Source organism: Protopterus annectens, chromosome 3.part0 (genome assembly GCF_019279795.1).
Source record: "Protopterus annectens isolate FY-2018-M chromosome 3.part0, PAN1.0, whole genome shotgun sequence".
Taxonomy (NCBI): domain Eukaryota; kingdom Metazoa; phylum Chordata; order Ceratodontiformes; family Protopteridae; genus Protopterus; species Protopterus annectens.
The window spans coordinates 1,054,950,540-1,054,973,570 of NC_056731.1; positions in this window are offsets into that span (position 1 = coordinate 1,054,950,540).

Below are 23,031 nucleotides of genomic sequence, written 5' to 3' on the forward strand. Positions count from 1 at the left end.
CGAGCGCTCCTGCACTAATCCTGCATGGACTAAGACCCTGTATGCAAATCACCCCATTTGCAGGAGAAATCCACGCAAATGAGGTGAATTTGCGATTCAGGAAGCTTGCAACCAGCCGTGCAGGACTAGTGCAATCTGTAGAAATGTACTCGGTTAGCAACCGAGTACATTTCTCCAAAATCTAAAATGGTGCTGTAACAGCTCCAAATAAAGGCTGCATATAAGTTAGGAAGCATGCCAATGGCTAAGTATAAGGCCACTGCATTGCAAACAGCCCAAAAAAATAAAAAATCAACTTTTATTTTTTTTTAGCCAATCTCGACTGTTTAAGTGTAGGGCAGCGGCACGCAAATGGGATCGGGGAGAAAATAACAAAATAAACCTAAATTAAGCATTCTAACTTAAATCACTATTCTGCCATGCAAGTCAATGGCAGGCAGAAGACAACATGGCCAGTGAGTAGTGATTGCTAAGGGGGAGGCTTAATGTGAGACATGTAACTATGCATTAGCAGGCAATCCTATACAAATGAGGGGAATGATAGTGAATCCCAGTTTTCCCCAGCATGCTAGTCAGGTCCCAACAGTGTAAGAGTAGGAATAGCTTGGTGCAAGCCTAGGAGTTAGCTGACATCATGGAGGGGTGTGTCAGGCATATCATAAGTGGATTGTAGCCCTGTGGCCTGGGTTTGCTCCTAGCTTAGCACAGCTAAGCTAAGGGGTGTGTCTGAATCTACCTAGCACTCTTTACATTGTCTAAGCAGGTGAGCGCACCATACACAGGGTTTTAAAGGTAGGAAAAAAAGTTAAATCAGGAAATACCAACTCTGTGCACATTTGAGCACTCTGTTTGCATGGTGCTCCCCTGAGCTTAAACAGGAAAGCAATGGGAAGGAAAAACCGCAGTAGGAAGGTAATCAAGGAGAACTAGCATAGCTGGCAGGTGAAATGGATCAGAATCAGCCAATTACACAGGCAGCAGACCAGTCCAGCCCAGAACACTACTATAAACTATGCAAACACCTTCCTCTCTGTTTTTTCCCATACTCTACACCACCGGTGTATACAAGCGAGGACATTTTAACAAACAAACCTACAAAATGAGAAGGGCTGCAGCAGGCAACATAGAACAACATGTGCAAGAGGCTGAGGGTGGTGAGGATGTAAATGCTGCCAATCAACCCACAGTGAGGAGATGGAGAAGAGTGTACAGACCCAGGGTAACCTACTAGGGGCTACATGAGCTGGAGAGAGTGGAGCTCCATAGGGTGGACAAGGACCTCCTACAGCAAATTGTTGAGCTGTGCCGGCCATGCCTGACACACCAAACTGACCGAGGGGAACCCATCCCAGTGGATACCAAGGTATGTGTAGGCCTAGGAATACTAGCCACAGGTATCTCCCAAAGCTCAACAGGGGATATCATTGGGATCTCACAGGCATCAGCATCCAGAGTATTCCACCAGTTCCTGGCTGCCATGTCAGCACATGCCAGTGAGCACATATATTTCCTCAACACCCATGGGGTGTTGGCCAGGAAAATATGCATCTCATCCACAAAATAGCAGAATACTCTGAGGTAGTGGGTGCTATAGACTGCACGCACATATGCATCAAAGCACCACCCTTATGATCAGGGTAGGGCCTACATCAACTGCAATGGCATCCCCTCCATCAACTGCCAGGTTGCCTGTGATTCCCAGGGCATTATAATGAATGTGTGTGCTGGGTGCCCTGAAAGCTATCACGATTCCCACATTTGGCATCTGACGCAGCTGTACCAGAGATTTGCCAATGGGGCCATCCCCTACGGTCACCTAGTGGGGGATGCTGATTACACACTGGAGCCATGGCTGATGACACCCATCAGAAATGCACACACACCTGAACAAGAGCACCATAATGAGGCACATGCACAGACCAGACTTATAATAGAGCATGTGTTTGGGATGCTCAGGTCACGCTTCCGGTGTTTGGACACATCCAGTGGAGCCTTGCAGTATTCATCAGCTACATGTACCCAAAATTGTTATGGTATGTGTCATACTACACAATATGATCCTGCGGAAACAGCTGCAGCAGGAACAGCATGGGGCAGGGCCACAAAGCCCCCCACCAATGCCAAAGTCTGCACAGGCACAGAGTGACTCAGAGGAGGAACAACATGAACATGCCCCAGTAGGCAGATGGAGGCATGCCCAGTATGCCAAGGCCACGGCAAAGAGACAACGCATAGCACATACACTGACATAGTAGGGACCCAGGGAATGACACCTCTTTCTGACTCGCACATACAGTAACAGGGATGCCAAACATGACACTACCTGTGCTCAACCATGTATAGGGAGTCTACTATGTGCATCCGACATAGGCAGCCCTCCAGCACTATCCGCAAGTCTGGCACACCCACAAGGTAAGTCAATTAACTTACCAATTGCCAAATGGAGTAGAATGTGTCGTTACCTGTATCTATGGTATGGATGTGAGCATGCAAGGGAATTGGGTGGCTGAATGTTATGGCAGAAGAAAGTAGACACCCACAGTGGCACCATGACTTCTGTAACACATGCTGGAGTCACCATAGTAGCCAGTACTATACAGGGTGACAAAACACACTTCAAGAAATGTGATGGGTGACATATGTGTCCATAAGACTCACATATGCCAGTCAGACAGGTTCTCATACCCAACAACAGTCTCGGCCAGCAGGACAGGTGTAGACAAACACAGACAGAGTCTGTGCTATGACCTCTGAATGATGGCTATGGGCAACCTCCCTCCCAGGCCAACACATACAGACTACAGCAGGTCAGGCAGTGGGATGTTAGTTCTGAAGGATAGGAAGTCAGACACTAATATATAAGGCAACCAAAGCTATGATCTGTAGTACACTGGTATGCCTCTAGTCAGCATGATAGGTAAGAATACAGAATGAAATGGAGTACCTGACATAGCACTACAGTCATAGCAAATGTGTACAAGTGTCAGGTGTGCCCCCCCATCCTACGTAGTAATGTAGTAAAAATCAGGTGTGTCCCCCAATCCTGTGTAGAAATGTTGAAATAGTCAGGTGTGCCCCCCATCCTATGTAGTAATGTAATAACAGTCAAGTGTGCCCCCCAATCCTGTGTAGCAATGTAGAAATAGTCAGGTGTGCCCCCCATCCTACATAGTAATGTAATAACAGTCAGGTGTGCCCCCCAATCCTGTGTAGAAATGTAGAAATAGTCAGATGTGGCCCCCCATCCTACGTAGAAATGTAGTAACAGTCAATTCCAAATGCTTGGCGGATAACCTGCAGAAACAGCATGCAACCTGTAGGTGTACAACAAAAAGGTCAGCACTACAGTACTAACTACCTGGACTCAATCCACACATTCAGTACAGACAGGCATACTGGGCATGCTCACACACTTAGAGAAATGAAGGCAATGTCAGTCAACAACATACTGGAAGGTCATACTAGGCATGCTCACACACAAACACATGAAGGCCATGTCTGCAAACACCAGTGGACCAGATATATCTGGCAGTCGCAGATGTTAGTGCAGACACTCCTCAGTATGCACCACTCATGCCTTGCACACACAGTGGATAGGAAAACAGACATATATGTAAGGACAACACACTACAATAAGCCAAAGGTAGAAGTATATAGATGTGTGGAAGAGGGCAACTGTGACAAGGTGACATCCAGGCCTGTCCCACCCAGCACACAGCCAAAGGACCCCAACCACATGAGGTTCAGACGTCACTCACTGCAGATACTAGCCACTGGTATCTGTCAGCATTTCAGACTATGTGGTGCATGTGCTAGCTGTGCAACATGACTGTACAAGGAAGTAGTCATCTCGCAGCTGTATACATGTACCTGTGAAATATGACCCTGCGTGTGCCTGCATGTGGCGTGTCAACCTCTAGATGAATGGGCTATGGCCCATGCACACACACTGCCCTCCCCATATCCCTAGTATGACAAGCCTGCTGAGATCATCCACTGCAAAATACACCTTTGAGAGAGTTGTAGCCCAGTAATCTCCATGGCACGTCCCATAACTGTGTACTGCTGTAGTGTGATAAACTAGTTAGGTAGGAGTCCCAATCCCAGACATGGCAACTGTGTGTGTGTGTGTGTGTGTGTGTGTGTGTGTGTGTGTGTGTGTGTGTGTGTGTGTGCGTGTATGGGTGTGTGTGTGTGAGTGTCTCTGTCTGTGTAGAGAGCAATGCTTTTAGGGTAGTCACACACTCTACAATTGAAATGCTCTACTATGGTAAGACTGCTGATGTCATCCACCTAGAAATACATCTCTGGGAAGGCTGTAGCCCAGTAATCTCCATAGCACATGCCATAACTGTGTACTGCTGTAGTGTGATAGAATAGTTAGGTAGGACTTCTAATCCCAGACTTGGAAAGTGTGTGTGTGTGTGTGTGTGTGTGTGTGTGTGTGTGTGTGTGTGTGTGTGTGTGTGTGTGTGTGTGTGTGTGTGTGTGTGTGTATGTTTGTGTAGAGCGTAATGCTTTTTAGGGTAGTCACAATCCCTACAATTCAACAGCTCTAGTTTGGCAGGGCTGCTGATGTCATCCATCTAAAATACACCTCTGGGAAGGTTGTAGCCTAGTAATCTCCGTAGCGCATCCTATAACTGTGTACTGTTGTAGTGTGAAAATTAGTTAGGTAGGAGTTCTAATCCCAAACTTGGCAAGTGTGTGTAGAGAGCAATGCCTTTTAGGGTAGTCACACTCCATATAATTCAAATGCTCTACTTTGGTAAGGCTGCTGATGTCATCCCCCTAGAAATACACCTCTGCAAAGGATGCAGCCTAGTAATCTCCATAGTGCATGCCATGACTGCATACTGCTGTAGTGTGATATCAAGCTCTAGTTGGGTTATATTCCCACCCATGGCAGTTCTGGATGTGTTGTGTGTGTTTCAATATCTGTGTAGGGAGCAATGCATTTTAGGCTATTCACACTCAGTACATTTAAATGCCCTACTTTGCCAATCCTGCTGATGTCATTCACTGTGAAATACACCTTTGGGGAAGAAGTTCTCCAGTAATCCCCATGGTGCATCCTATAACAGCTTCATGCTGTAGTGGGATATAGACCTCTGTTAGGGGATCGATACCCACACATGTTGGTTGTGGATGTTTTGTGCATGTTTCAATGTCTGTGTAGGGAGCAATGCATTTTAGCCTAGCCACAGTCACTACAATTCAAATGTACTACTTTGGCAATCCTGTTGATGTCATTCACTGTGAAATACACCTTTGGGGAGGGAGCTCTCCAGTAATCCCTGTAGTTCATCGTATAACAGCTTCATGCTGTAATGTGATATAGACTTCTGTTAGGAGTTCTATAACCACATATGTCGGTTGTAGATGTTTTGTGTGTGTTTCAGTGTCTGTGTAGTTAGCTATGCATTTTAGCCTAGCCACACTCACTACAATTTGAATGTCCTATTCAATGTGAAATAATAATTGCGTAAAAAGTTCTCCAGTAATCCCCATAGTGCGTCCTATAACAGCTTCATGCTGTAGTGTGATATAGACACCTATTAGGTGTTCTATACCCGCACATATCGGTTGTGGAATTTTTGTGTGTGTCAATGTCTGTGTAGGAAGCAATGCATTTTAGCCTAGTGACACTCACTACAATTTGAATGCCCTACTTTGGCAATCCTACTGATGTCATCCAATGTGAAATACACCTTTGTGGAAGGAGTACTCCAGTAATCTCCGTGGTGCGTACTATAAAAGTGCAGTGCTGTAGTGTAATAAACTAGTTAGGCAGGTATTCTAATCCCAGACATGACAGGTGAGGTGTGTGTGTGTGTGTGTGTGTGTGTGTGTGTGTGTGTGTGTGTGTGTGTGTGTGTGTGTGTGTGTGTGTGTGTGTGTGTGTGTGTGTGTGTGTGTGCGTGTGTGTGTGTTCTATGATGCATATTATCACATTCACACTCAGTACAACTGCCATTGGCATACTGAAGCATGCTATCTCATGTCAGAGACCTCTCCATACCCTTTGCCCATATAACGTCCGTATGACCCCTGTGGTGCTTGTGATACCTGCACCTTAATGTGTTGTGGCAATCTCACTAGTGATGAGTTGTATTCCGGGCCTTGCCAAGTGTGTCGCTGTGTGTGAATTCCTGTGAGAGTGTGGCTGTGTTGACACTGCCACCTGTTCATGTGGACAGGCATGTGTACTACACCTACCGGATTGCTACCATATCCCTGTTGCAGATGTCACTCATCATCACATATATGTCCTGAGGGCTTCACAACATGTAACCTATGTGGTGCATCCAATAACTGCATAGAAATGTGATAGCACTACATAGTCATCAGGGATTTGATACCCTGTGCTGGTAGGTGTGTGACACAAACATGTTTAGGCTTTACTCTCCCACCCCTCCCTGACTTGTCTTTGCCTCTGTCTGCCTCTCATACTCCCTCTCTGATGGATGTGGAGATCTACACCTGTTTTGCCTAGGCAGCAGCATGTGTATTTTATTTGATGCGCATGATCAGCTGATAGCATCTGAATGAATTGCAGCCCTCCTCCAGCTGATTGCATGTGGAACAGCTGTGGTAACATTCCCTTAGCTAACTGCATGGAAACACACTCCAATATCTAGAAAAATCAAGTTGGTGTTGGGCTTTTTTATTCACTGTGGGCAGGAACTCAATCTGTTATTTGGAAAACAGCATCTCAGATGGACTGGCGATTTACCTCTAACAAAATACACTGTGGAAACAGGGCAAAACACAGTAGCTGGATGTGGATGACCTGACTACAGTGCTGCTAGACTGCATTTGGAGTAATGTTGGTTTAACGGATTGTGTGTGAATATGGCTGTCCTACATGTTTTAATACCTGCCATGTCAGTGCTATGTTTATGAGGAATCCCCATCTGTAGGGTCATCTGCAGACAGGGCTGTGTGTGGTGCCTTTGCTTTCATGTATTACCCACAGAGCATCTATCTGTAAACTGCAGAAGGTAGTGTGAGGATTGCAGTCTGTAGATAGTGAAAGCTGTGACAGTCACTGACTTCATATCCCTCTTAGGACATATGTTGCAACAAACCCTGTTACAGCAGTAAATGTATGAGGTTATCACAGCAAAATATCAATACTGGCCCTGTGTTTGTGCTTCCAGCAACAACTCTTGTCAACCTTTGTACATATCTCATGCATTAAGAGGTGTATATGTGCTGTGCAGCATAATTAGTGACATCATATCTGATAGGCCAGTGAGACATCAGCTACATGTACCCAAAATTGTTATGGTATGTGTCATACTACACAATATGATCCTGCGGAAACAGCTTCAGCAGGAACAGCACGGGGCAGGGCCACAAAGCCCCCCACCAATGCCAAAGTCTGCACAGGCACAGAGTGACTCAGAGGAGGAACAACATGAACATGCCCCAGTAGGCAGATGGAGGCATGCCCAGTATGCCAAGGCCACGGCAAAGAGACAATGCATAGCACATACACTGACACAGTAGGGACCCAGGGAATGACACCTCTTTCTGACTCGCACATACAGTAACAGGGATGTCAAACATGACACTACCTGTGCTCAACCATGTATAGGGAGTCTACTATGTGCATCCGACATAGGCAGCCCTCCAGCACCATCCGCAAGTCTGGCACACCGACAAGGTAAGTCAATTAACTTACCAATTGCCAAATGGAGTAGAATGTGTCGTTACCTGTATCTATGGTATGGATGTGAGCATGCAAGGGAATTGGGTGGCTGAATTTTATGGCAGAAGAAAGTAGACACCCACAGTGGCACCATGACTTCTGTAACACATGCTGGAGTCACCATAATAGCCAGTACTATACAGGGTGACAAAACCCACTTCAAGAAATGTGATGGGTGACATATGTGTCCATAAGACTCACATATGCCAGTCAGACAGGTTCTCATACCCAACAACAGTCTCGGCCAGCAGGACAGGTGTAGACAAACACAGACAGAGTCTGTGCTATGACCTCTGAATGATGGCTATGGGCAACCTCCCTCCCAGGCCAACACATACAGACTACAGCAGGTCAGGCAGTGGGATGTTAGTTCTGAAGGATAGGAAGTCAGACACTAATATATAAGGCAACCAAAGCTATGATCTGTAGTACACTGGTATGCCTCTAGTCAGCATGATAGGTAAGAATACAGAATGAAATGGAGTACCTGACATAGCACTACAGTCATAGCAAATGTGTACAAGTGTCAGGTGTGCCCCCCCATCCTACGTAGTAATGTAGTAAGAATCAGGTGTCCCCCCCAATCCTGTGTAGAAATGTTGAAATAGTCAGGTGTGCCCCCCCATCCTATGTAGTAATGTAATAACAGTCAAGTGTGCCCCCCAATCCTGTGTAGCAATGTAGAAATAGTCAGGTGTGCCCCCCATCCTACATAGTAATGTAATAACAGTCAGGTGTGCCCCCCAATCCTGTGTAGAAATGTAGAAATAGTCAGATGTGGCCCCCCCCCATCCTACGTAGAAATGTAGTAACAGTCAATGCCAAATGGTTGGCGGATAACCTGCAGAAACAGCATGCAACCTGTAGGTGTACAACAAAAAGGTCAACACTGCAGTACTAACTACCTGGACTCGATCCACACATTCAGTACAGACAGGCATACTGGGCATGCTCACACACTTAGAGAAATGAAGGCAATGTCAGTCAACAACATACTGGAAGGTCATACTAGGCATGCTCACACACAAACACATGAAGGCCATGTCTGCAAACACCAGTGGACCAGATATATCTGGCAGTCGCAGATGTTAGTGCAGACACTCCTCAGTATGCACCACTCATGCCTTGCACACACAGTGGATAGGAAAACAGACATATATGTAAGGACAACACACTACAATAAGCCAAAGGTAGAAGTATATAGATGTGTGGAAGAGGGCAACTGTGACAAGGTGACAACCAGGCCTGTCCCACCCAGCACACAGCCAAAGGACCCCAACCACATGAGGTTCAGACGTCACTCACTGCAGATACTAGCCACTGGTATCTGTCAGCATTTCAGACTATGTGGTGCATGTGCTAGCTGTGCAACATGACTGTACAAGGAAGTAGTCATCTAGCAGCTGTATACATGTACCTGTGAAATATGACCCTGCGTGTGCCTGCATGTGGCATGTCAACCTCTAGATGAATGGGTTATGGCCCATGCACACACACTGCCCTCCCCATATCCCTAGTATGACAAGCCTGCTGAGATCATCCACTGCAAAATACACCTTTGAGAGAGTTGTAGCCCAGTAATCTCCATGGCACGTCCCATAACTGTGTACTGCTGTAGTGTGATAAACTAGTTAGGTAGGAGTCCCAATCCCAGACATGGCAACTGTGTGTGTGCGTGTGTGTGTGTGTGTGTGTGTGTGTGTGTGTGTGTGTGTGTGTGTGTGTGTGTATGGGTGTGTGTGTGTGAGTGTCTCTGTCTGTGTAGAGAGCAATGCTTTTAGGGTAGTCACACACTCTACAATTGAAATGCTCTACTATGGTAAGACTGCTGATGTCATCCACCTAGAAATACATCTCTGGGAAGGCTGTAGCCCAGTAATCTCCATAGCACATGCCATAACTGTGTACTGCTGTAGTGTGATAGAATAGTTAGGTAGGACTTCTAATCCCAGACTTGGCAAGTGTGTGTGTGTGTGTGTGTGTGTGTGTGTGTGTGTATGTTTGTGTAGAGCGTAATGCTTTTTAGGGTAGTCACAATCCCTACAATTCAACAGCTCTAGTTTGGCAGGGCTGCTGATGTCATCCATCTAAAATACACCTCTGGGAAGGTTGTAGCCTAGTAATCTCCGTAGCGCATCCTATAGCTGTGTACTGTTGTAGTGTGAAAATTAGTTAGGTAGGAGTTCTAATCCCAAACTTGGCAAGTGTGTGTAGAGAGCAATGCCTTTTAGGGTAGTCACACTCCATATAATTCAAATGCTCTACTTTGGTAAGGCTGCTGATGTCATCCACCTAGAAATACACCTCTGCAAATGATGCAGCCTAGTAATCTCCATAGTGCATGCCATGACTGCATACTGCTGTAGTGTGATATCAAGCTCTAGTTGGGTTATATTCCCACCCATGGCAGTTCTGGATGTTTTGTGTGTGTTTCAATATCTGTGTAGGGAGCAATGCATTTTAGGCTATTCACACTCAGTACATTTAAATGCCCTACTTTGCCAATCCAGCTGATGTCATTCACTGTGAAATACACCTTTGGGGAAGAAGTTCTCCAGTAATCCCCATGGTGCATCCTATAACAGCTTCATGCTGTAGTGGGATATAGACCTCTGTTAGGGGATCGATACCCACACATGTTGGTTGTGGATGTTTTGTGCATGTTTCAATGTCTGTGTAGGGAGCAATGCATTTTAGCCTAGCCACAGTCACTACAATTCAAATGTCCTACTTTGGCAATCCTGTTGATGTCATTCACTGTGAAATACACCTTTGGGGAGGGAGCTCTCCAGTAATCCCTGTGGTTCATCGTATAACAGCTTCATGCTGTAATGTGATATAGACTTCTGTTAGGAGTTCTATAACCACATATGTCGGTTGTAGATGTTTTGTGTGTGTTTCAGTGTCTGTGTAGTTAGCTATGCATTTTAGCCTAGCCACACTCACTACAATTTGAATGTCCTATTCAATGTGAAATAATAATTGTGTAAAAAGTTCTCCAGTAATCCCCATAGTGCGTCCTATAACAGCTTCATGCTGTAGTGTGATATAGACACCTATTAGGTGTTCTATACCCGCACATATCGGTTGTGGAATTTTTGTGTGTGTCAATGTCTGTGTAGGAAGCAATGCATTTTAGCCTAGTGACACTCACTACAATTTGAATGCCCTACTTTGGCAATCCTACTGATGTCATCCAATGTGAAATACACCTTTGTGGAAGGAGTACTCCAGTAATCTCCGTGGTGCGTACTATAAAAGTGCAGTGCTGTAGTGTAATAAACTAGTTAGGCAGGTATTCTAATCCCAGACATGACAGGTGAGGTGTGTGTGTGTGTGTGTGTGTGTGTGTGTGTGTGTGTGTGTGTGTGTGTGTGTGTGTGTGTTCTATGATGCATATTATCACATTCACACTCAGTACAACTGCCATTGGCATACTGAAGCATGCTATCTCATGTCAGAGACCTCTCCATACCCTTTGCCCATATAACGTCCGTATGACCCCTGTGGTGCTTGTGATACCTGCACCTTAATGTGTTGTGGCAATCTCACTAGTGATGAGTTGTATTCCGGGCCTTGCCAAGTATGTCGCTGTGTGTGAATTCCTGTGAGAGTGTGGCTGTGTTGAGACTGCCACCTGTTCATGCGGACAGGCATGTGTACTACACCTACCGGATTGCTACCATATCCCTGTTGCAGATGTCACTCATCATCACATATATGTCCTGAGGGCTTCACAACATGTAACCTATGTGGTGCATCCAATAACTGCATAGAAATGTGATAGCACTACATAGTCATCAGGGATTTGATACCCTGTGCTGGTAGGTGTGTGACACAAACATGTTTAGGCTTTACTCTCCCACCCCTCCCTGACTTGTCTTTGCCTCTGTCTGCCTCTCATACTCCCTCTCTGATGGATGTGGAGATCTACACCTGTTTTGCCTAGGCAGCAGCATGTGTATTTTATTTGATGCGCATGATCAGCTGATAGCATCTGAATGAATTGCAGCCCTCCTCTAGCTGATTGCATGTGGAACAGCTGTGGTAACATTCCCTTAGCTAATTGCATGGAAACACACTCCAATATCTAGAAAAATCAAGTTGGTGTTGGGCTTTTTTATTCACTGTGGGCAGGAACTCAATCTGTTATTTGGAAAACAGCATCTCAGATGGATTGGCGATTTACCTCTAACAAAATACACTGTGGAAACAGGGCAAAACACAGTAGCTGGATGTGGATGACCTGACTACAGTGCTGCTAGACTGCATTTGGAGTAATGTTGGTTTAACGGATTGTGTGTGAATATGGCTGTCCTACATGTTTTAATACCTGCCATGTCAGTGCTATGTTTATGAGGAATCCCCATCTGTAGGGTCATCTGCAGACAGGGCTGTGTGTGGTGCCTTTGCTTTCATGTATTACCCACAGAGCATCTATCTGTGAACTGCAGAAGGTAGTGTGAGGATTGCAGTCTGTAGATAGTGAAAGCTGTGACAGTCACTGACTTCATATCCCTCTTAGGACATATGTTGCAACAAACCCTGTTACAGCAGTAAATGTATGAGGTTATCATAGCAAAATATCAATACTGGCCCTGTGTTTGCACTTCCAGCAACAACTCTTGTCAACCTTTGTACATATGTCATGCATTAAGAGGTGCATATGTGCTGTGCAGCATAATTAGTGACATCATATCTGATAGGCCAGTGAGATATCAGACTGCTACACATGTTATGTACAGTAGGGGTTATATTTGATGACATAACCTAGACATTCTGTGGTTGTGTGTACAGTACTGAGGTCTGTGTACAGACTGTGGAAGATATCAATGTTCTCAGTCCCATCCTATCTGATGTTACATGCTGCGCTATTGTATGTAACCGTATCAGCTTACATGTTTGTAGGGCCATACACACACATGTCCCATACCACAGACAGGCATTGGACCACACTTTGTAGTGGCCTACTATATGTAGGGTTAGTGTGTGAGTGGCACATATGAGGATGATGTTGAACAGATAGTCTATATACTGCAATATCATGCTAGCTTACCATATGTGGCTGTGGCTGTGTTCACATTGGTTGTGGTTATGCACTTTCACACAGGTGTATCTTTCCCTGTGCTGTGACATGCCTGTATTGCCTGCTATATATGCAGGTACATGTGCATTTCCCCATAGGAAATGTAGGACAGTGTTGAGCCAGTCTGCTGTAGCCTGCAGAGTGCTTTCTTACACACCAAGCAGCTTAGTGCACTTACCCAGTGAGATGTCATGACCAGATACTTGCCAGATGTACTGCTGCTGGGCCTCCCTTAACAGTCATGTATGTCAGACAGAGCAGTGGGATGCTGTACAGATGTATGTCAATATCTAGTGGGTAGTATGTGGCCATGTCACCTCTGTACCATTGGTTATTATGTGCCAGGACAGAGATGGGTGTGTGAATGCATAACCTGTGGGGGCAAATGTATACCAGTCACTACGTGTTATCCCCATCTACATGGCAGTTAACATCCACATTGTCAGGCTTGGTCCACATGTTTTGGATCTGTGTATACCTCTGGACTGTCCAGAGTGGGTTAGAATGTCCACATATATTGGTAAATATCTCTGCTGTAGTCCACAGGAGCATTAAGTGCTAGCAGCGGTACTGTACTGTGATGTCCTTAGGATGTCTGACAATAGTGAATGGCGCACAAGTGAAAAGCAGATGTGACCTCCCACACGCACCATGTCTGTGAATACAATCCCTATGACAGTAGCAGTAGTCTACTACTATACCTGCTATACATACCTGACATCCCTTTGCACTACAAAGATGGGACTATAGGGGCTGAAGTACAACTACACTCCATGTTCAGGACATATGGTGAAAATATTTGTATATATAATTATCCATATATCTATATAAAGATATACACATATACATATTGACATATATAGATGCGTATGTATATATACATAGATATACATATACACACCCAGATATATACATATACAGAGCCATATATTTCTACACATATACAGATAGTGATACATATGCACATATACATATGAATATCTACATATATATATATATATTGACAGTAGTAGGTATATCAGAATAGATATGTACGCAAATATAGTTATAGATATCTACATATATACCAACATAACTAGGCATATCTGTACACATAGGATGTGCATGCATATATAGCTATATAGATATATATATCTATATACATATATCTATATCTATATATGCATATATGTATATATATATATATATATATATATATATATATATATATATATATATATATACATATGAACATATGTACACATGGCCATATATATGTAGCACTATACAGATGTATATTCAGACATATATGTATGTACATGTAGACATATATAGACCTGTTATAGGTGTATGACCATATTCCTGTCATGAGTAAATGTCACGGTTGTGTACACCCTCCCACATGTGTCTCACCATATGCATCTACTATGTGCACATTATGATAAAACAACATATGTGATGCAACAGTCATATTAATAACAAGGACTACACGATTTAGTAACTACAGGCAACTGTTCAATACTACTCAATATGTGTATTGACAGCTCTATTGGTAAAACAGCAATAGTCTTCACAGTGGTCATGGCGTACTGATTAAGTGCTGTGACTTCAGTGTAAATGGTATTGGGTTTAAGATCTGCAAGGGCTGTTCATTTTGTTTCTAGGCAGACCAAGGGCTGTTGGATACAGAGTGGTTAAGGCAGTTTTGAGCATATTTAAGTATGTTTGTGCGGGTTTGCATGAAGCTAAACAGTGCTAAGATGTGGGTAAATGTACGGGCACTTACACCATGTAGGCTTCACTTACCAGTGCACAAATCAGCTTAGCTGTAATATTGCAGCAATGTTGATACTTGCTAAGCATAGCTTAGCCCTGGTAACCAGGACACACAACCCAGTCTGATAACCTGTAATAAGTGTATGTAATGCCATGTACAATACATGCACCTATGTGCTGTCATTACAGTAGCAAGGGGAGTGAGTGTCATGTGTGGGACACAGACATATATTAGGCCTGTACAGCACTGTTATCCATGTGAATGTGTTACATAAAGGTGTAGTAGTCCAGGGTATGTGCTGTCACACTGGCATGTAGTGTATCATGGCAGTACTACTGTTGACGGTTCTAACCAGGCAGGAGCATAGTGCTTAATGTAGTACTGACAACAGGCACACCTGAAGCATGGCTGGGCACCGAGGCCTCCCTGTTGTATCCCTGGTGTGTGAGCTGTGTCACAGTTTATACCCCTTACTGGGTAATATCCATCATGAGGAATGTAACTGTAGGCCACCATCTGTACAGCACATGTTAGTGAGGGCATCTGTCATTTAGTTTTGGCCTACAGACTGTTGTCAGATGTCTGTCAATGCACTCATGCTACTGCATAGCTATTTGCCAAGCTGATGACTGTCAGTCGCTGTACAGATGTGCAGGTGTCAGGTATCCAGCTGGGGTATGTACAAGCAACCTCAGCTTGATTGACACTGACATGTTTGCCTAGCTGTGTAAGAAGTGGCACATATAGAAGATGTCACCCTGTATGCACCACATGCCACAGGTATCTCCACTACACTAACACAGTCAACAGAATATGCTTGGGCACAGGTCTCCATCACAGAAACTAACCATGTGTTGTAATGCATGTTGCATACATGTCACCTTGACCACCTCAGTGGCCATGTGCAGGAGGCACCTGAAGGATTGGCTGATGCATGTCATTCTCACCCTGAGTAGTGCCTGCCGTTTGATTGCCTGCTGCCACCTGGCAGGTGGCAGGATAACACTGTACACACAACCCATACACAACCCATTTCCCCTTGGTACGACTACCTGCAGGGATGCACCACTGTACTGACACAAGTGTACATGTGCATGACTGACTATAGCAGTGTCTGTGTGATAGCACACCTGTACATGGGAATTCAATGAGGACCTTCACAACCAATGCAACACCCATTGCCATAGTCAGTTGTGGCTGCTGCTGTATGGGACATTACATGTACCCTGTTAAGATCACCCCCATACCGGCTACATGAGCCTTGCAATACCAGCAAAACAGTGGTTTACAAATGGGGTGATAGGCATGGGATACCCATTGTGTTCTGACATATGTGTGCAGTTGTCCATGTTCGTATATCTGTAGGGTAAAGCATTCCAAGGTCACATACGCCTATTACAATACCCATTGCCACACAGTAGTACAGATAGTGTTGTTACTGCCCATAGGTGTGGCATGACAATGCAACACCCTACTAAATGTGTGGCATGTGCATGAGATGCATATCCCTGTAGTACCAATGTTGGGTTATACTATGGGTTGTATCACAGTCGTGGCCAATGTGTGATGGTGGGTATGGAAGATTGTCATCATGGGTTTCAGGGAGTACAATATCCAATGGGGATGTGGGTGTTGTGGACACTGTAATTACACCAACGTACACCCGAAATATGTCCCATGTACCACATTATGGTTACCACTGCCACCATCAGTCACACAGGTAACTGTTACCATAATCCAAGCCAGTTATGCATGTGATGTGTGCAGCCTACCTGTAACACATTGAAGATATGGTCAAGTTAGCACTGATAGGCCTTCATATCTCAGATGTGCGTCTGGCTGTTATGTGACTGTAAATGTGTATAAGATGGTATGTCACATTATGTATTGTCCAGATACACCCATTACATCAACAATTAGCATACTGTACATGTCATGGAATGTACTGCATGTACCATGTAACCTGAAACACACCTCACCCTTACATGTCAGGGGATGTACTGCATGTACCATGTAACCTGGAACACACCTCACCCTAAATGCTGTGTGGTGTGTGCAATGTAAGCCACACACGTCAGTATAATTTCAAGCCTAGGTAGGGGTCTAGTCCCAGTTTTGCCAAGTAACAGTGTGCATGTATGTGGATGGGTCTACATCAGGTTGCAAGTTATACATGCCTCAGCGTGCCACCTGTCCATGTGGCACAGGCAATAACCAGTTTAGTAACCTGTGAAATTTGTTGGACTGTACCACCCCAGATAGGACACAGCCATGGTGTCACCACAGTGACATACCCTGTCATGGAATATGACTGCAGACCATCCTCGTGCTGACACGTACACCTACAACACAAATGGATAACATTATAGGGACTGCAATCAACCAGCGTTACTAATAGCTATAATGCATCCTTGCTGAATGGCTACACTATCGCCAAATATGCCTTAAAGTCTACTCCCTACAACATGGTACACTGCAGTAATGTGGTACAGAGTGGTACTGTCATCTTGTGCATCAGAAGCATATCAGCCTGTCCCTGCATTGATGGTACGGATGACTGGGATGTAGCACAAGTATCATCATATGCACAGGGCATCCTAGTGCTGACACATGTACACGTACAACACAAATGGATAACATTATAGAGACCACAACCAACCAGTGTTGCTAACAGCTATAAGGTATCATTGCTGGATGGATACCTGCCAAATGTGCCTTGCAGTCTACTCCCTACAACATGTTACACTGCAGTACTATGATACACTGTTGTAAAGTCACCGTGTGCATCAGAACCATATCAGCTTGTCCCTGCATTGATGGTATGAATGACAGGGATATGGCACATGTATCATCATATGCACAGGGTGTGATGTTGGTTTGCCAGAGGTCAAGGCTGGGCCATACATTTGACACCATGTGTGTGGTTGAGGGGTGTACTGTTGGGAGCTGGGCAAGGTGATGTGTTGTGTGCAGGTATAGGGTTGCCCTAGATGTGATTGCATAGTGTGTGGGTGTGCATGCACAAAGTTCTGCCATGTGGCTGCCCTACACAGGTGTTTATGGACAGCTGCAGACCATACCTGGCAGGTTGTGCAGTTCACTGCCTCTGGTCAGGGACACATGGACTGTGCCTGCCAGGGGTTTCATGGGCATGTCCTGGTAAAGGCCTTGATGTGCTACTCTCACCTGCTGATATTTGTCCGCTGGTAGCAGGTCCCTCCTTGGACTAGCCAGGACCATGTGCGCGTGGCCTGCTGTGGTGTGGTGTAGTCAGCACACCCCCTGCACTGCCAGGGCTGCTACTGCCACAATGGGAGCCCCTTGGTGACCTGGCACATCCACATTGACTACCAGCTGTTGGCATTGCTGTCCTACGTCCATACGTCCGTCGCTGCACTCCCACCACACGTTCAAACATGGACAGGCCATGATCACGAGGGCCATCATCTCACTAGACCATCGATCCATGCACTAAGTTAATCCATGGATGGCACCAGCCAGTCCACGAGCATTGTCATTTGAAGATGTGAGAGCAGCCCTCTGCAGCCTCAGCCCTTGTCTGTGGTGATGTTCTATATGTGCCTGCACCATCATGACAGTCTGAAACATGCTTCTGTTGGTACCAACTATGTCGCCTCTGCCAGGGGCATGATGTCCAGCAGCCCTACCAAGAGTACCCTGGGACATCTGCCTGTGTGGAGGCCTGCCAGACATCCAGCTAGGCTTGCTGCAACTGGACACAGTAGGCATGGTTAACACACTTTCCTGTGCACTGCCACCGAACGTCAGCTTTCCCTCTGCTATGGCCAGTGGCAATGGGGTGTGTATAGGCACTAAAACTGTGTGCGGGGTGGGTTGGCTAAAAGGGGGATGTCAAATGTTGGTGCAGTGTCAGCCCCTGACAACCACACCTGTGCCTCAACATTAATATCATCATCTTCGATGTCTGTATGGACACCAACATCAGATTGCATACAGGAGGGACTCTGACTCACCTTGCCACCTGTGGGGGAAAACAATAAATGCACTTTAAAACCTGTACAGCATTGATTAACAGTACACACACACACACACACACACACACACACACACACACACACACACACACACACACACACACACACACACACACACCACACACATCTCCATAATGCCTAACTGTCCATGGCTTTACAGACAGTCCCACATATATGTCCATGTGTTACCCCATCCTTTATCACACTTGTTAACATAAACACGTTGATACCACTCATTAACATCTCAGTCCTCTAAATGCCCCCACAAGTGGCCACAACACAAGGCCTGTTACTACTTTACCTGCCTGACCTGTGTGTAGTGGTTTTACCTGGCCTCATTGCTGTCATTTGGTATGCACCCTCTGTATGTCCAGACATGATATGCATGGCCCCTATATGTGTGGGCTAGTATGTTGTATCCATAATCTCTCGCACTGGTGTGTCATGTGTATGTAATGCTCAGTACATGCCAAATATGCTGCTCCTTCAGCCTATCATGTGAAAACTGTTATATATGGATGCATTCCCTGGTGTTGACTAGTACTTCCCCAATGCATCTGTGGAGTTGCATATGTTAGTTGTAGGTGACCTCTCTGCTGACTGTGATATTAAGGGGGTACCTGGTGTCTACCTTCCCTCTGGATGCCTGTTCCATGCTACAGACCATATTATACTATTTGCTGTCCTGTGATTACACACATGACAGGTATTCCTGTTGTGTAATGTGGCAGTCCATGTCCATGTACTGCACTGTCCCAAAGGGAGGTACAGTCATATGAACACCCCACAATCACACGTGCACACATGGCCACCCACAGAAAAACACACATGCACACACGTAGCCTACATGCATCTACCTCCCTCCACTTCAACGGAGTGACCCTGCATGTGAACTAACTAACCACCAGGATGCACACACACACAAACACACACACACACACACACACACACACACACACACACACACACACACACACACACACACACACACACATACAGGTGAGGTTGCACATTGGTAGTACACACAGTCCTCCTATTATCCATCTGCCAAAATGCAGAACATATGGTACAGAACAGCATGCAGTTCATCTATAGTCAATCCATGCTAGCAACAGTATACATGTGTGTGATGCATGTCCTGTGTCACTAGGTGATGCCCCTTCCCCTGGATACCACTGCACCCATGTACATAGTATTGCTTTGCATCTGCTCTGCACCCTGCCATGTACTGTGCCCCACAACTCACAGGTGAACAACCCATTGCGGAATGTGTAGTACTGGGTCAGTTATGTCAGCTTTACTTCTCACAGCCCCTATGTTTTTCAGCAACACATACCTGGTATCATATGTGGACATCTGTCATTGGTGAATGCCTGATTTATAGCTGTCAATATCAACAGACCATGTGTGACCACTACAATACTCTTATACTGACAACCATCAGAGCATACCATGGCTACAGGGGGGTGTACACACCTTTATTGATTAGACACACACACATCCTTGATCTGCCATGGGACCGCATCACCGCATATCTTAGCAGTACATGAGCCCGATATGTGACATATGTTGTGTACTTTTACATGCAGTATCTACAGGTTGTGTCAGGTGTGCAGCTGCTGACCGCAATGCATACTCACTGTGTGGGCATATGTGTGCACACCCTTATCATGATGGTTTATCGCACTTCTTGTTATGTGTACTACAGTAGTCATTGCTCCTGGCAGTGGTATACCAGCATGGGCCATCTGCATTTGCCAGTGTATGTTCAGTATGCCTGCACATGTCCCCCTATTCTGCATGATTACAATGTCTACTCATGTGCACATCCCATGGTGTCCACACACTGCAGTCACTATTGCTGTGTGGGTAGGGTTATGGCTGCCGCAGGTCCTGAACCTGACTATGTGCAGATAGGCCCATCCTTACCATCCTTAGGATCCCTGCTGCAGTGCACTGGTGTGTCATGCTGAAACCCCCACCTCCTTCAGCCTTTATGCAGATGCATGAAAAGTATGCCCTACACATGTGTGTCACTTTGCAGTGTCCCATATACTGAACACCACATGTTGCAGCCTAGACCCAGCTGATAATGTGGACTACTGTAATGCCTTATGCCATAGTGTATCTCTGCAGCAGTTGCCATTGTCCTACAGTATATACACTGGTGTTGCACTGTATATGGGTGTTGTTCTGAACATATTCCTACTGTATGCCATGTCTACCACCAGTATGTTACTCCCTGTGGACACATTCCACAATGACAGGATGTTAGTTATCATGCAGATGTCTGACATACCTTTCCACTACCCCATCATGGTCACCCCTGTGAGACCATGCATTTTACAGCAACAATACATGCACATGTACAGCATGCATTCAGGGTAGGGATGTTAGATGTGTGCATGGAATATATCATCACCATTACATGCCCGGTGTGTTAGCAAGCATCTACATAAAACATACTCACCAGCTACAGGCTGCTGCCTTGGTGGTATCCCAGAGGGACCTACATAAGAGGGTGAGAGATGCAATGTCAGTGGCCACACCTGTGGCAGTGCTAAAGGGTGGGTGCAGTATTACATCAATGGTATATTCCCACGATACTACCACATCTGGACATCTGTTTATAACTACAGTGCAGCAACACAATATATCTCTGACTTGTCAGATATGCATGATCTACCTGTACCAATGCGGATGTATACACAACAGTGGTCTACTGATGTGCCCTGTGTCCTTACCTGCATGCTCCTCAGCCAGTGTCTGGGTGACACTCACTTCCACAAAGGAGACAAGTGGTTGATGGATGTCCGGACAGGCAGGTGCCATGAGGCTGGCCAGTAGCTCCTCCACACGTATCAGGGATGGATGTATTGTAACCCCCCCACTGTGGTAAGGTGATCCCACTGGACTGCAGCAGCATGCCAACGGCCATGGTGAAGCAGGTCAGTACAATGATGCCATACCTGCTCATAACTGCAGTTGCGCAGTCTGACATCACTGACCCTGTGAACAACTAGGTTGTTCCACAGGGCGGTTCACTCCTGCTGCTCATGTGTGGCCCTGCCAAACAGCAGTGGATAGTGCTGGATTAAGTGTGATATCAATATTTCATTTTTCACATGGGAATAGGTGGGCAACCATGCATGTGCCATCTTAGCTGAAAGGCATAAAAATGGAAACAGGTCTGAGCAACTCATACAGCATGGTAACCACTGTTCATAATACACATCTCTATCAACCCCCCACCATACCTGCTTCAACAAACTGTACACACAACTCATTAGGTATGACTACATCTTACTTACCGGTTGGACAGATATTGTATTGTACCACACTTTCTGCTTTGTGATGGTAGCCATGTCCCCTGTGTGTACACTATCATTGCTGGCCTGTTACAGACTATTCACCTGCATTCCTTTGTCAGGGCCACTATGGTTCCATATATGCCAGTGGTATGGCTGCACTGAGATTGCTGCACATTTGACATTTTGTGTTATTGGTTTATCTATGCATGCTGTTGGACATGTACCAGGGTTGTGTAGACTATTACTACCAATATATGTTCTATAACAGTGACACAGTAACATGTATATGTTCTATTGGCCAGCTGATCCATCTCTCCAAACCAATCTGCCCATGATACCTGGCCACATCACATGTGTGTCCCAACCTGGGGTCTCCTCATGTACTGTTCCATCAATACCACCAGGTGGAACCACATAGGGGATGTTGCCCCCCCTTGAGGCACACACAGACATGTTCTTGTCCCGTGAGGTCAGGTCTAGGGTCTGTTCCATACCGGTCTCCACAGACACATGTGGGATGTGCTACATCAGTCTGAGGCACCCAGTACACATTCACAGGGCCAACATGCTCCTCCTGCTCAGCCTCCAGACCAGGCCCCTTCAGGATGTGGACTGTTGTTGTGAGTAGCAGTGGGTGGGAGGCTTGTTCCCATTGTGCCAATATTGGGGCATATGGGGTATCCACATCACAGACCACACACACCATCCACGGTGTTTACCCATCACATGTGTCACATTCCACCCCAGTAGACTGTCCTCTATATCTACCAATCCTGACCATCTCCACATGTGTACCTGCCATACTTCCCCATATTCCCATTGCATACTTCACAGATGGGGGCAATGTGGTCCCAACAAGGGACTGACATGTGACATACCCGTCCGTGTTGCACACACTGCCAGCTGTAGATATCTGTGTGTATTGCTATGTGTGCTGGTGCCTCGCACATAGCATGGATCACTGTGGTAGTAATATAGGGGACATGTCTTTACATACATATATGTTTGTGTGTGTGTTTGTATATATGTAGACATGTGCATATAGGTATATATCTATATATGAATAGATATATGTGATGTATACATGTGCGCATATATATGTCTACACTTGGGTATATGTATATTTCTGGACATGCATGCTGATA